The sequence below is a fragment of the Manacus vitellinus genome, unplaced genomic scaffold (assembly GCF_001715985.3).
Source record: "Manacus vitellinus isolate BGI_N305 unplaced genomic scaffold, ASM171598v3 ctg7180002428462_pilon, whole genome shotgun sequence".
In the NCBI taxonomy this organism is placed as follows: Eukaryota; Metazoa; Chordata; class Aves; order Passeriformes; family Pipridae; genus Manacus; species Manacus vitellinus.
In genome coordinates this window covers 22,126-37,566 of record NW_021937754.1, presented here as the reverse complement: position 1 = coordinate 37,566, position 15,441 = coordinate 22,126, and the positions used below count along the sequence as shown (strand labels likewise).

The window sequence follows — 15,441 nt, the reverse complement described above, 5'->3', positions numbered from 1 at the left end:
GCTCCCAGCACCACCAGGACCCCCAGCACGGCCCCAGCTCCCCACACACAGTGAAGCTTCCCAGTTCTCTGCACTCCTGGTGACTGGGGAGAAGTGGGGAGGCTTCAAAAATCCTGGGAACAGGAGGGTTTGGACACTCCCTGACCCCGAAATATCACAAAAGAGGGATTTGGACACTCCGAGACCGCAGAAATCCTGGGAACAGGGGGGTTTGGATACTCTCAGATATTAAAAATCCTGGGAACAGGGGGGTTTGGACACTCTCAGAACTACAAAATCCTGGAGAAAGGTGGTTTAGGCACATGCGGTGTATCAGGGAGGGAAAAGGTCCGAGAGATACTGGAAGGTGAAAAACTAGACACCGTTGCTACTTAAGAAAGTAACTATTTATTACCAAAGGTGGCTAACAGTGAAAACATTGGCACTCAAGAAAGGGCTTAGGAAGGAGAAAAGTGAACAAAAAGATCCTAAAAGGAAGGCACAACACCCTACTCACCCAGGTGTCACCTATAAGAGAGTCTCACCCACTCTGACCACCTCTAAAGCCTCTCTGCAGCAGCTGCGTGTTCCGAGGGGCTGGCAGGCTCCCACTCCAGCAGGCGGCCCCGCTAAAAGCAACTTGGTCCTTCGTGTAGAGCCGGCCCCCAGCACGGAAAACGTGTCTGCTTTTATACAGTTCATTGAGCACACCTGCCCGGGGAGGTGTGGCCAGCACTGCCCTGTCAGGGGTTCCCAATCCCACCCCCTTGGTTATGTCAGTGCCCCCCTCCTGTGCATGGGTGAGCACTTTGGAAATCCCCCCAGGCAGGCGCAGTGAGTCCTGGGGGTCTTTCCCAATTGAGTCTGGGGGCAAGCCTTCCTCACCTCATCATCACTTTCTCCTCCAAATGCCCTTGACGAGCCATTAGCCAATCACAGGAGACCAATTAAAACAGTTTATACAGAAGTTCTCCCTCCAAGGACAAATTTAGTGTTTTATCAGTGAACTTGGCAGGGAGAACTATAAACTACTACAGGTGGCTAAGGCCAAACACAGACCAAAAATATCATCACAACTCCATCCCAGTGAAAGGGCTCTGAGCCAGAGAGGGGATGAGAGCCGGGTACAGGCTTGGGAATTGCCGGGAGGGGAAAGGGATGTCTAAGAACAAGTCCCTCAGGAGAGGGAAGCAGAGAGGCTGAGTTTTGACCCCAGCACAAAGGTGTGCAGGGCAGAGCAGAGAATATGCCCACAGAAGATTCTTGTGCGTCCGTCTTTGCAGTTCTGACAGGCACTTCTTGTCACAGCCTGTCCTCTCCATTCCAGAATAGGCCCTGGCAACCAAAGAACCAACACCCCACACCATAGTGCAGACCAACCCATGTGCTTTGGGCCCTTTTGTTGTCCTATCCATTCTGGCCTATCCTCTCCATTCTGGAATGGCCTCTGGAAACCAAAGAACCAAGCCCCCACCATGTGACAGTTCAACCCCATCCATGTGCCAAGGGCTCCTTTGTGGTGTCACAGCCTGTCCTCTCCATTCTGGAATGGGCCCTGGCAACCAAAGAACCAATGCCCTACAACCCCAAAGTGAAGCCCCACCTTTGTGCCATGGGCCCTCTTGTGATGTCACGGCCTATCCCCTCCATTCCAGAAAGGCTGCTGGAAACCAAAAAACCAATGTCTCACAGCCCCTGGTGCAGCCCAACCCCTGTGCCATGGGCGCCTTTGTGATGTCACAGCCTGTCCTCTCCATTCTGGAATAGCCCCTGGAAACCAAAGAACCAACACCTCACACCCCCACAGTGCAGCCCCACCTGTCTGCCACGGGACTCTTTGGGATGTCACGGCCTTTCCCCCAGGAAAGAAAGCCTGGAACCTTCGGGTTTCACATGCAGTTGGGGGGCCACCCTGGGCACTCCATGGGCAGCAAGAGCTTTCTGTCCTGGCCCTTTCTGTCTGGCAGGAATCTTCAGCTGTGTTCAGTTTGGGCAGTCAGACTGGCAATTTCAGCGCAGGGCTCCTGCAAGTGAACGACAGCCCTTCCCTCCAGGAAAGAAACCCCTTACCCTCGGTCTCTTCTCCTGTTCCTTAAAACACAACCTGCAGGGGAGCTTTCTGGGATCTCTTCTCTTGGGAATCGGGAAGACAGACCCACTCTCATGTTTAACACCTCAGGTAAAACCACCCTTTGAACACCTTTCCCAACCCTCCCCAACCTTTCCCAAAGCCCAGATTTTACAGGTGTCCTGTAATTATGGCCCAATCTTACTGATATGGTTTGAACCTGGCTCCCTGCCAAGTCTCCAAACCTTACCACCAGAGTTCCCCCCCCAAACCTCAGGGAGAAGAGGGAGAAAAAAAAAACCTAAGAAAACCCGAAACGAGAGAGAGACAACCAAAGTGAGATATATAAATATATTTACACTTATATACAATTAAAATAAGGGAAAGGGAAGGGGGAAGGGAAAAGGAACAAAACCAAAATATTATATATATATATAAATATCCCAATTAGCAGCCCAATATCTATCCACTAAAAGAGTTAGCAAAGAAATAGCTCACTACTCTCCTGGGACAACTGAGGGTCGCTCCGGAACGATCACCGGCAACCTCTGTCTCCCAAGGTCGACAAGGCCTAACCAGGCCTCGCTCCCCAGCACGGCAGATCAACAGCAGGGAACCTGCACCTCCAAGCCGCCGGAAGGAAAGAGAGCGAAGGCCTCTCCTCCTTTCTTCTTATAATCTGGTTTACGTAAAAATCGTAGGGAATACTGGGTAAATCTGGACCCTTCCTTGGTTACAAACTGGTCACCAAGGAAGGCCTAGCCCAAACCACCCCATTCTCCACCCCTTATTCCATGCTATTTTTACGTAACACCTATATCTCACGTTCGCCTACATCCCGCGCGTATAGATACACATATACATATATAGATATATATAGTCCTTGTTGGTCTTTCAGCGCAGTTGTCTCGTCGTTGGAAAATCAATACCGATGTCAGTTCAGTTCAGTCCAGATCTTTGGTCTCCTCAGTCACAATTACAGTTCTGATTTATGGCTGTTTCATCACTGGACTGTCTCATCACTGGATACCAGCACCAGCTTAGTTCAGGTCTCTCTCTCTCTCATCTGGTGACTGGCTTCCTGTGAAAACACAACTCAGGACATACAATCAGTTTTTCCCCAAGGCTAAATTTCCTTGAGGCACACACTGGATGAATCCATCCTTCCTCATTATCCACCACGTATTTCCTGGCCCTTGAGCAAAGACAATCCCACGAATGGGTTTGTCTTGGCCTGAGGCAGGGGTAACCCAAACAGCTTTCCCTAGCATTCCCCTCAAATGGATTGCTGGAACTTTATCTCCATCAACAATGTGAAGGGATTCTGCTTGTGCGGGGCCAGCTCGATTGACAGAACCCCTGGTGTTAACTAGCCAGGTAGCCTTGGTTAAGTTCTTGTCCCAGTTTTTATAAGTCCCCTCACCTAGTGACTTTAGAGTTGTCTTCAACAGTCCGTTATATCTCTCAACCTTCCCAGCAGCTGGTGCATGATAAGGAATGTGGTACACCCATTCGATACCATGTTCCCTCGCCCAAGTGGTGACTAATTCATTTTTGAAATGAGTCCCGTTGTCCGACTCAATACGTTCTGGGGTCCCGTGTCTCCACAGGACTTGCTTTTCAAGGCCCAGAATGGTATTCCGGGCCGTTGCGTGGGGCACTGAAAAAGTCTCTAACCATCCTGTTGCTGCTTCCACCATGGTAAGTACATAGCACTTACCTTGGCGGGTCTGTGGCAGTTTGATATAATCAACCTGCCATGCCTCTCCATACTTATACTTATCCCACCGTCCACCATACCACAGGGGCTTCAGTCTTTTCGCCTGCTTAACAGCGGCACAAGTCTCACAATCATGGATAACTTCAGAAATGATATCCATGGTTAAATCCACCCCTCGGTCTCGTGCCCATCTATGGGTGGCATCTCGGCCCTGATGACAGGAAGCATCATGGGCCCATCGAGCTAGAAACAACTCTCCTTTCTGCTGCCAGTCTACGTCTACTTGTGACACTCCTATCTGTGCAGCTCGGTCCGCTTCTCTGTTGTTATTATGTTCTTCATTAGCTCGCTTCTTGGACACCTGGGCATCTACATGGTGGACTCTCACATTCAGACTCTTTGCTCTGGCAGCGATGTCCTGCCACAAGTCAGCAGCCCAGATGGGTTTTCCTCCACGCCTCCAGTTCATCTTCTTCCATCGGTCTAACCATCCCCATAGGGCATTGGCTATCATCCACGAGTCTGGGTAGAGGTAGAGCCTTGGCCATCCTTCTCGTTCAGCAATGTCCAGGGCCAATTGGACGGCTTTGAGCTCTGCAAATTGACTGGACTCGCCTTGACCTTCTACAGATTCTGCCACTCGTCGGGTGGGATTCCAAACGGCCGCTTTCCACTTCCGGTGGCAAAAGGCCTTAAAATCAAGTACCCAAAATTCATGGCCTGTCCTTTTTCCCAGAAAAGAAGGCGTGGTGAACTCTCCAGACCAGGGAATTGGAAGATCTCCCCAAAACTCCTTTGGTACACGCTGCAGGGCCAACGATTCCTCTGCTCTGCCCTGTCAGCGCTGCTTTGTCTCATCTGGGTCCCCAGAAACCGTCAGTGAAAGCCGGGGAATAAAATCTCTGAGCAGTTGGTTGGGTTCCAGAGGTGACCCTACTTCATTCAGCCCTGAAGGGACACAGGAATTGCTCTCTAACACCTGTACATCAGTTCTCAAAACTTTTAACTCTTTCTACATTTTAGCAGACAAAGGAATTCCTGTCCATTTGCTTACCAGTTCTCTGCAGGAATTCTTATTCTCTCTTCTATTGGCTCTGGATTTCTCACTTTGCATGATGCTTAGTCCACAGTTTCTATCCTTTTCTTGTATTTTCCCTGGATAAAGAGAGCCTCAGTAACTGTCTGTGTTAGTTTTGTCTCTGTCTCTGGTTTCTCTAAGGGACTTTGTAGTTTAGAAATTCTGCCTTCTTGGTGTCCAGGTCTCAAAAATAGATTTCTCTGCCAGGTCTCTGACCACTGAAATATGGCAGGCCTTAAATTTTCCTTTGTTTTTCTAACAAATGGTCATGGCCCAGAACTTGTCCATCATCCATTGTCTCTTGCCCCCATTCAATCTCCTGCCAGCAGTTTCTCCCCACTGCTGGGTGGGCTCCTTTGTCAAGCACTAGAACTTGTTGGGTAACAGGCCCAGTCCTGTTGCACATTTTTCATGGGGATCTGCAGGAGGGCATTGAGTCTTCCAGGAGCAAATTGGCAGAGGACCCCAAGCTGGCTTGCAGTGTGGATGTGCTGGAGGGTAGGAAGGCTGTGCAGAGGGACCTGGACAGGCTGGACCTCTGGGCCGAGCCCGTGGGCATGAGGTTCAAGAGTGCCTTTGGTGCCTTTGGGGCCTCTGGCCACAAGAACCCCCTGCAGCTCCAGGCCAGGGGCAGAGGAGCTGCAAAGGGTCCCCGTGGGAGAGGCCCTGGGGGTGCTGGTGGACAGAGGCTGAACCTGAGCCAGCGGGTGCCCGGGTGGGCAAGAAGGCCAAGGGCAGGCTGGCCTGGATCAGAAAGAGTGTGGCAGCAGGAGCAGGGCAGGGATTCTTCTGCTGGACTGGGCACTGGTGAGGCCACCCCTGGAGTGCCGTGTCCAGCTCTGGGCCCCTCAATTCAGGGAGAACCTTGAGGGGCTGCAGTGGGTGGAGAGCAGGGCAATGGAGCTGGGCAAGGGTCTGCAGTGCATGGCCTGTGAGGAGCAGCTGAGGGAGCTGGGCTTCTCCAACCTGGAGAAGAGGAGGCTCGGGGCTGACCTTCTCCCTGTCCACAACTTCCTGACAGGAGGCTGAAGCCAGGTGGGGGTCAGCCCCTTCTCCGAGGCAACAGGTGATAGGACAAGAGGACATGAGGACCTGCCTGTCAGGGGCTGTTTGTCAGGGACAGGAGCAGGACTTTTTGGAGAGAAAGAGGGATTAGGTCTTGAAATGGGCTGCCCAGGGAGGTGGTGGAGTCAGCGTCCCTGGAGGTGTTTAAGCAAAGACTGGCCATGGCACTGAGTGCCGTGCTCTGCTTGACGTGCTGGGGATGGGGCGTAGGCTGGACGCCGGTTGATCTCCCAAGTCTCTGCCAAGCTCAGGGACTCTGGGCTTCTGTGCCACCCCAGCCTTTGGGGACAGCGTGCTGGTGGCTCAGAGGCTCCGTCCTTGCCTTGCCTTGCCCATCTGCTGGCTGCCAGGCAAGGGCCTTGTGACATCACAGCCTCTGTGGAACAGCGCGGGGGCTGAAAAGGGTCAGTGCTGCGTCCCCGTGCCCAGAGCCTGGGCAGAAGTCGGCTGGCAGGGACGGGCAGAGACTGTGCAGAGGTGTCAGCTCGTCCCGCAGCAGCACCATGCCCAGCCAGGGCATCTCCTGGCTCCTCAGGCTCTCGGTGCTCCTGCTCTTGCCTGGCCCACTGGAGCCTTGCAGCCGTGCCACAGGTGCCATTGCTGAGAACCGGGGTTTGCCTTGGATGGCCCCTTGCCAGAAAAGGCAGGAGAGGCTGGAGAGAGGGGAAGGAGGGGGGTCAGGCCGCTGGGATGGTGCCGGCGGGCCGTGAGCCCGAAGCCAGCAAGGCCTTGGGCCCACCCGGTGTCAGGGGAGGACTGAGAGCCCCCAGGGAGGAGGAAAGCTGGGCAGGCCCCAAGGCTCCTGGGCCTCTTCCTTGGCAGCCCTTTGGCCAAGGCCCCCAGGCAGAGGTGGGGCTCAGCCCCTGCCCAGCAATGGGGCACAGGCTGAGCCCCAGGGACACCAGACCCAGGCGGCCTGAGCTCTTCTTCCTGCAGCGTCTGCCTGGGGCAGCCCAGCCAGGCCTGAGTCTCTGCAGGAGAGGCCAAGCCCAGCCAGAGAGGGCTCAGCCCTCTGAGGCTGCACTCACTGCAAAGGGAGCAAAACATTGGCCCAGAGGACATCCTGCCCCCAAATGGAGAACTGGAAAGGTCAAGAATAAAAAAGTCACCCCCCTCTCCAATCTTCAAGAAATGTTCAGATCTCTTTCTTAAAAGCATCCAGGACTCGGGTCACCCAATTTTCTCTCTGACAAGGGGTTTTCCATGGTTCCACGCAATTCCCAGCCTGCCCAGTGTTGGAGAACATAAAGCTGAGTGGGAACAATTTCAAGCATGGTGCAGAATTTACAACCCAGAATGAGACATTCTACACCTGAATGGATATTACTCCACTGGACTTTACCTTATTATACTGGATATGACATCACCCTGGATTGGACAGTTCATCCCCAGTTACCCCCAGTTGTCCCCGGTTTATTATTGTACTGTTATACTGTTGTCTGTACCCCAGTTGTTGTTTTCTAATTATCCACCATATTGTCTCCCTCATCCCCTCACAGTTTTCCCCTGTTTTCCCGCTCCCCTGCGCCTGATTGGCCACTAAGTGCTGCAGTGCAGGGAGAGCTGCCATTGGCCCGTTCCCCCGGTTACATCAAAACTCCTCCCCCCCTTGCCCGGTTACCCAATCACGTTCATCCCTGAGCTGTCAGTCTTATGCTCCTCCCTAGTCCAAACTCCACCCTTGAACCTGCCCTATATAAGTTACTGTTACCCCCAATAAAATCGGCATTGCTTCACGGGACCTCTGCTGTGTCCCGAACCCTTTTGGCAGTGCCGCGTCCCCATTCCTTTGCCCCGCGGGTCGTGGCAGCCCAGGATCACTTTTGGGGTCCCAACCCCCACTTTTTCCCCCCTCTCCCACCCCTTACACATCATTCCCCCAATCCCCAGCCCCCTCATGCTCAGTTTGGGGGTCCCCCCCTCCCCTTTTCCCCACTCTTCTGACCTCTCCCTCCCCTTTCCCATCAGCCCCCAATCCTCATTCCCCCTCCCCCTCCACTTTTGGGGGGTCCCACTCCCCTCCCACTCAGTTTGGGGTCCCACCACCCCTTTTATCCCCTCTGACTCACCGACCCCCCCTTCCCAACGCCCCCTCTCACCCGAGACCTCCTCACCTTCAGCGGGGGTGGCTCCCAGTAACACCAGAGCCCATAAATGTCCCCTCCAAAGGGGGTTAGGTGGCGTCCTAGGTGGGCTCTGAGTGAGTTTGGGAGTTCCTTGGGGGCTGTGGGGTGGTTTAAGGGGGTCCCAGCACACTTTGGGATGCGTTGGATGCCGTGTTGGGGTGCAGATGTCCCCCCAAAGCTCCCCCAGAGCAGGGTGACACAAGGGGGGGAGGGGGCACAAAGGTGCCCCTATTCCTGATCCATCCCGGAGCAACCACACTGGGGGCAACTGGGATCGTACTGGGAGCAGCCGGGCCCCTGCTGGGTTTATACTGGGATTGTACTGTGAGTGACTGCAATAATACTGGGAGTATGTGAGAGGGACTGCAGCCATACTGGGGATGACTGGGATCAAAGTGGATTCATTGAATCCCCTGGAAGTGTCTGGAATTTACTGGAATCATTGGGGGTGACTGGACTCCTAGTGGGATCATACTGGGAGCAACTGGGACCATGCAGGGGCAAGTGGCATCCTCCAGGTAGTGCCTCCCATTTCTGAGGAGAGAGTAAAATAAAAAGCTCCTCACCCCCCCCACAGCTATTGGAGGGTCTTCAGCCTGGAATGTGGATGTGCTGGTTGGTTCTTTTGTGTGGGTCAATCACCCAAGGCAAAATCTCCCCTCCCCCGTTCAACATCCCCCCTTACAGCAATGCAGGGCAAAGAAAGATTCCCTGCCTGGGTTTTTTTGAACAAGTAAACCTGTGACAACCTCCCAGGCTGCTGAGCAGGGACAAGGAGGCAGTGAGGGCCCAGGGCTGCAAGGGGCACTTGTCTCCTCATGGTGGGACGGTAAATGGGCAGAAAAGAAACCCCCAAGGCTCAATTTGGGAGCAATAGTGGGCAGCCATTCTCTGTTATCAGCCCCTCACCCATGGGAGGATCTTCCCCCCAACCATGAGTGTGCCCCGTTCTCCCCCAGGGCAGCTGAGATTTACTCACAATTTTACACATCCAGCAAATGTCTTACATATTCACTCCTTCCCTCAGAAAGATCACACCCATGGGAATTAGCTCAGAGAGGTCCTTCTGAAGTCCTTCCAAAGTCCTTATTTGGTCACTGGGGGCCTTCTGGTGGCCTCTTGGTGGTCTCTGGTGCTTGTTTGGAGCTTGAACTTTACTTGACCTTGTCTGTTGAGCAGAGTATTTACAGCTGGATACAGAGGGTCCTTGTTCAGCATCTCTTCTCCAAAACCTGGACACTTATGTGACAACCACCCCAACTGAAAAGCATTCAGAAACTTCCTGATTTTGTAACTCCCCTGCCAGAAACTTCCACTGTAAAGGCCCCTGGAAAATTGCCGAGCAAGGGAGAATTCCTGCTCTCAGGAGAGACCCCGCCTGGTTTGACGGGAGGCCTGGGAAGGACCCCCCTGGCAGAAGCTTTCCCCCCAGGCTCTCCAAGCTCCCGGCTGTGGGCAAAGCCAGCCCATGGCCCAGCGGGGTGGGCTGGGGCTGCCCAGGGGCAGGAGACACGGGCCCCACGGAGCGAGGCCAGCGGAGCCCCAGTGGGCCGGGGCTGGAGCGCCCGAGGCCCGGGAGAGGCTGGAGAGCAGGCAGGGAGCCCGCAGGCCTGCCCGCTCCCAGCTGGCAAGGGCTGCAGGCAGAGAGGCAGCTCTGCAGGCCTGGAGCAGCACAGGGGCTCTCCAGCTCTGCCCTCGGCACAGGCCTCTCCCAATGCACCAGGCACAGACGGGCACCATTGCAAAGGGGAACCTTTTAGCCCCAGTTTCGGGGGGAATCACAGACTCGCCCCAAGGAGCCACAGCCAAGGGTCTGGTGGCAGCACGGGGCCCTTCCTGGAAATTAGAGACCTTTCCTAATCTTTCAGTGGGCCCACTTTGCCTTTGGATTCGTTGTTTCCATTAATCACAGAGGGGGTGTTAGGCCATAAATCACCTTTAGCCAGCACACAGCAAAAATTCCTCACAAGCTGCTTTGGAGAGAACACAGCTTGGGAAAAGCCCTAGAACTGTCAGTTTTGTGAGAGTTACCCTTGATAAGCTTCAGTGAACAAAGCCTGGGAGAGAAAGATGTGTTCTTGAACCTGATATCTGGAAACAAGGGCCTTCTGCAGAAAGCAGCAGGTAAGGAGGAAGATGAGCAAAGGCTCAGCATTTGTGGGGGAAAATCCCCACCTGAGAAAAAGGTGTTCAAAAGACCGAAAGCATGAACTAATTAGCATAAGCAACAAGAGAGTACTGAGCAAGAGTGGCTAAAATACTAATGAATGAAATGGAACAATGAAATGATGCCATTTGGTACCAATGAACATTAATTGCTTCGTCAAAAAAGCGTAAATGGGTGCAAAAGTGATGTACTGCTGTCTGTGTGAAGGCAGCATTGTTGTTGGCCACATGCACAGCCAGCAAAGAAAGTAATGCCTTGCTTTGTCACACTAAACCCACGGTGTTAGAGGGTTTGATTGATCCCAACAATGTCAGAGCATTTGGCAACACCCTCAGCACTCAGTCACTTGCACTGCCAGCATGGGGGCCAAATGCTCTCCTTGGAAAAAACATGGACTGCCATCATTTCCAGGAGCCCAGCTCCAAAATTTGGATAGCACTTCCCGAATTGGATATGTCTGGGGATTGCTGCCATGCCAAAAGGGCCAGGACAGAAAGCTGCTGCTGGCCTTTGCCTGCCCTGGGAAACCTTTCCTCTGCCCCCCAGCACTGGGGCTGGGTGCTGTCCTTCCCAAGGGAAGGGACTGTCATCCCCCCCAGGAGCCACCTCCAAAGCTTGGATGCCACCTGCCAGCCTGACTGTCAGGGATTGCTCCCACCCAAAAGGGGTCAGCACAGGAACCTGTTGCTGGCCTTTGCCTGCCCTGGGCACCCTGTCACCTGCCCCTGAAACACTGGGGCTGGGGGCTTTCCTTCCCAAGGGCAGTTAATGGCACCAACTTTCAGGAGCCCACCTCTGAGCTTTGGGCATCATCTCTGTCCTGCAAAATGGGTGTTTCCTCAACCCTTTGTGTTCCCTTGGTCTGTCACATTCCCAAAAAGGCTGAGACCCTTGTTCCTGACCACTTTTAAAGAGGATTTGAAGCTTGAAGTCTTTTAGGAAACTAATCCAAAAGAGCCCCCCATTTCCAACAATGGCTTTCCTGCATTACTGGAGGGAGCAGTGAGAATTTTGGGATGAAGTCTTTACTCTGCTGCTGATGAGCTCAGAGTCGGTGTCTCCTGTGCTCTGGCCACGGGGCAGGGCCTCCCTGCCCTTTGGTCCCTGCCTCGTGGCCACCCCTGTGCCAGGGGATACTGTGCAGGTCACCTGGAAACAAACCCATTCCAGCCCAGCATTCCCCTGTGTGCCCACTGGAATGTGCACCAGACACCCTGAGGGAAGAAACATTTCCAGAGGAGAAGACTTTGCTCTTCCTGTTGCAGCCACAAATGGGACAAATGAAACCCTCCAACTCTGTCTTTTTGTATCAGCCAGTCAGACACCACTTTCTTCTGGCCCGGGGGTGTGGGGGGGATAACTCCAGCCCTCCCTGCCCCCCCAGCCTTTTCACTTATTTATATGTGTTTAACAAAGAAAGAATTTAAAGGGCATCAGTTCTAACTTACATCATCCTCTTCAGTATTTAGCATTCTGTCCTCTATTGGTTATTGACTTCTCACTTCTCACCCTAATTAGTCCCCATTTTTCAGGCTTTTTATTATCCTTTTCCCAGGCAGGGAGTTTCCAACACCTATTGTATGGCCTTTGTTAACCTCTTCTTTATCTTCTAGTTCCTGCACAATGTCCTTGTGGTCTGTAAATTCTGCATTCCTTGTGTCCAGTTTCAGCAATCCACCTCTCTCCCCAGGCTTTGTTCACTGAAGCAGATCAGGGCTAGTTTAGCAAAACTCAGAGTTGCAATAATTTTCCCAAGCCTGTTCCCACAAGAGCAGGTGATGACAAACTTTGCCAAGTGCTGGCCAATAGTGACTTAAGACTAACCCACTGTTTAGGATGAATATTCTGGTTATGATTCACTAAAGCAATTAACTAACAAGTTAATGAACATCATTCATTTAAAAGAATCAGGAAATGATCTGGTTCCCAGCAGCAGCACCGAGTGCCCGGAGCCGATGTGTGCAAGTGCTGGGCTGGAGCAGAGACGTGCTGGAGGGGCAGATGGCAATGGGACAGCACAGAAAGGGGAAACGCTTCCCCCCAGGCCAGGGAAAGGCTGGGTTGGTCTCTGCAGCCCTGGCAGGAGAGGCCTTTGCTGTCGGGGGGGTCTCTGCAGCCCCTGAGGGGCTGTGCTGGAGGAGAAGCTGATCTCAAGGCAGGACAGAGACACTGAAAATGTCTTTGGGTGGGCACATCCCGTGATTCAGGAACACTGACAGTCATCCCACAGAGCCTTGGTTGAATCATCAGGTGGGTGATGAAGGGACAGAAGGGCCTGCAAAGCCTGGGAGCAGGTCCCCCATTCCATTGCAAGTGGGAACACCGTGGGATCTTCTGGCAGGGCAGCAGGGCTGGGCACAGGCAAGCCAGGAGATGCTGGAGGCTGTGGCAGACAGCTCTGGGCCACAGACAATCCCTGGGCTGCCCAGGGCTGCTCTCTTGCTGCCAGACAAGGGGGTCTGGCTGGGCAGGGGAAGGCTGAGGGAGCCAGGGCTGCAGGGAGCAGGGAATGGTGGAGCTGCAGGACAAGGAGCAGAAGGGCCCTGCAGGGCTGCAGCAGAGCTGATTGCAGGGAGCTGCCTTCAGGGCAGGGATTCTGCCCCTGGGCTCTCCCTGCTGAGGCCACACCTCGAGTGCTGTGCCCAGTTCTGGGCCCCTCACTTTGGGGAAGATGTTGAGGTGCTGGAGCGTGTCTGGAGAAGGGCACTGGGGCTGCTGAAGGCTCTGGAGCACAAGTGCTGTGAGGAGCAGCTGAGGGAGCTGGGCTTGCTGAGCCTGGGCAGAAGGAGGCTCAGGGGGGACCTTCTCACTCTCTACAACTCCCTGACAGGAGGGGGGACCCGGGGGGGTCGGTCTCTTCTCCCAGGCAACCAGCAGTGGGACAAGAGGGCACAGCCTAAAGCTGCACCAGGGGAGGTTTAGGTCAGACAGGAGGCTCAAGTTCTTCCCAGAAGGGGTGACTGGGTGTTGGAATGGGCTGCCCAGGGAGGGGGTGGAGTCACCGTCCCTGGAGGTGTTTCAGAAAAGACTGGATGTGGCTCTCAGGGCCATGGTCTAGTTGACAGGGTGGGGTTGGGTCATGGCTTGGACTCCATGATCTCAGAGGTCTTTTCCCACCTCGTTGACTCTGTGATTCTGGAATGGCCCCTTGGTTCCATGAGGTTTTGCAGTGTCACAGTGGCCCTTTGATTCCATGAGGTTCCACAGGGTCACAAAGGCCACTGGATTCCATGAGGGTACCAAAGGTCTCAGGGCTCCTTTGATTCCATGAGGCCCCACATGTCACACTGGCAACTTTGTTCCATGAGGCACCACAGTGGCCTCTGGGTTCCTTTAATTCCATGAGGTCCTGCAGTGTCACGATGGTCCCTTGATCCCATGGGGTTCCGCAGTGTCCCAGGGTTCCTTTGGCTCCATAAGGCTGATCTTGGGCTCTGAGACAGAACTGAACCAGAAGTGGTTGTCCAGAATGTGCCCTAGAAAATATCTGTGTAACCAACTGCAATGGAGAGAAAACAGCCAAGGAAAGGAAAGAAACAATGAAGGGAGGAACTCGTGGTTCACAGAAGCAGCAAAGCAGGCAAAGGTGGGGTGTTACAGAATCCCAGAATGAAAGAATGTGCGGGTTGGAAGGGACCCCAGAGGGATCATCAAGTCCAACCCTGAGCCCTGCCCAGGCCCATCCCCAAGAGTCACAGCCTGTGCCCCAGAGGATCATCCAAACTGTCCTGGAGCTCTGTCAGCTTTGGTGCTGTGCCCACTGCCCTGGGGAGCCTGTTCAGTGCCAACCACCCTGGGGAGGAAGAATCTCTTTCTAACATCCAAGCTGAGCCTGCCCTGACACAACTCCAGGCCATTCCCTGGGGGCTGTCCCTGGTCCCCCCAGAGCAGAGCTCAGGGCCTACCCCTCCTCTGCCCCTCCTGAGGAAGTTGGAACTGCCATGAGGTCTCCCCTCAGTCTCCTCTTGTGCAGCTGAACACCCCAAGTGCCCTGAGCTGCCCCTCCTAAGGCTTCCCCTGCAGAGCCTTCCCCATCCTGGTGGCCTCCTTTGGACAATCTCGACTGGCTCAATCTCTTCCTTCCATTGTGTCCCCCCAGAGTGCCCCACTATTGAGGTGAGGCCGCCCCAGGGCAGAGCAGAGCGGGACAATCCCCTCCCTGGCCCGGCCATGCTGGGCCTGATGCCCCCAGGACAGGGTTGTCCCTCCTGGCTGCCAGGGCACTGCTGACTCCTGGCCAAGTGGGCACCCCCAGGACCCCCAGGGCCCTTTCCCAGCACTGCTCTCCAGCCTCTCATTCCCACTCTGTCCCCACATCTGGGGTTGCCCCATCCCAGGGGCAGAATCCGGCACTGCCCCTTCTTGAACTTCCGTGGCTCTGCCGCCAACCCATCCCGCCACCGCCCCAAAACACCCACCGGGGACCCCCAAAATCCCCCTAAGGGGCATTTGCGGCTCAGCTTTGGAGTCCTGTAAGATCCAAACATTCTCCCCCTACACCCCCCCCTTCCAAAAAAGAAACAAACACCAAAACCCCCACCAAGATATTTGGGACAAGCTCCCCCTTCCCGATCCCCCGCGAGATGGGGCGGGGGGGACGACCCTGTTCCCGTTCCCGCTCCGCCTTTCTCCCTGCCCTTCCTGCCGCCCCTCCTTCTCCTGCTGCATCGCTGCGGCCGCGGGCGGAGCTCTGGGGTGAGCGGGGAAGGGGGACGAGCCGATGGGAAAGGGGGGAAAGGAGGGAAACGGGGGGTAGGACCCCCAAAGGGAGCGCGGGGGGCGGTGGGTGAGCCCCAAAGGGAGCTGGGGGGAGCCGGGGTTTGGGGGGCCGGTGGGCAAGGGGTGGGCGAGGGGGGCTAAGGGGAGGTGGGAGAGCGGGCAAGGGGTTCCCTTGGGGGTCCCTTGGTGTCCCCATGCGTTGATCTGTGGAGAGGGGGGCCCTGGAGAGGGGACACCCCCGGGCTCGCTGTGCCGAGCCGGCGGTCGGGGCCGTGCTGTTGGTTGCCGATCCCGGCCGGCTGAGCCAAGAGCCCGGCCACGTGTGCGGGGCCCGATCCGCTCCCTGCTCTCGTTGCCCCGGGGCAGCCTCTGGTGTCCCCCCGGCTGTGGGGGCGTTTTGTTGGCTCGGGCACAGGCGGCCCTTGTGCGGGGCTGTGTGCCGGGGGGCTGCTGGGGGTCCCCGGGGGGTGTTTTGGGGCGGTGTCGGGGTGGGTTGTGGGCAGAGCCCCGTGGGTGGTC

At 55.1% G+C, this 15,441-nt stretch overlaps 1 protein-coding gene across 1 annotated transcript in view; it reads left to right on the top strand.

Annotated features, from left to right (window-relative positions):
- The window catches only part of LOC108643966 (class II histocompatibility antigen, B-L beta chain-like), a 30,363-nt gene that overhangs the window by 2,852 nt on the left and 12,070 nt on the right, over positions 1–15,441 (top strand). The window lies entirely within an intron of this gene.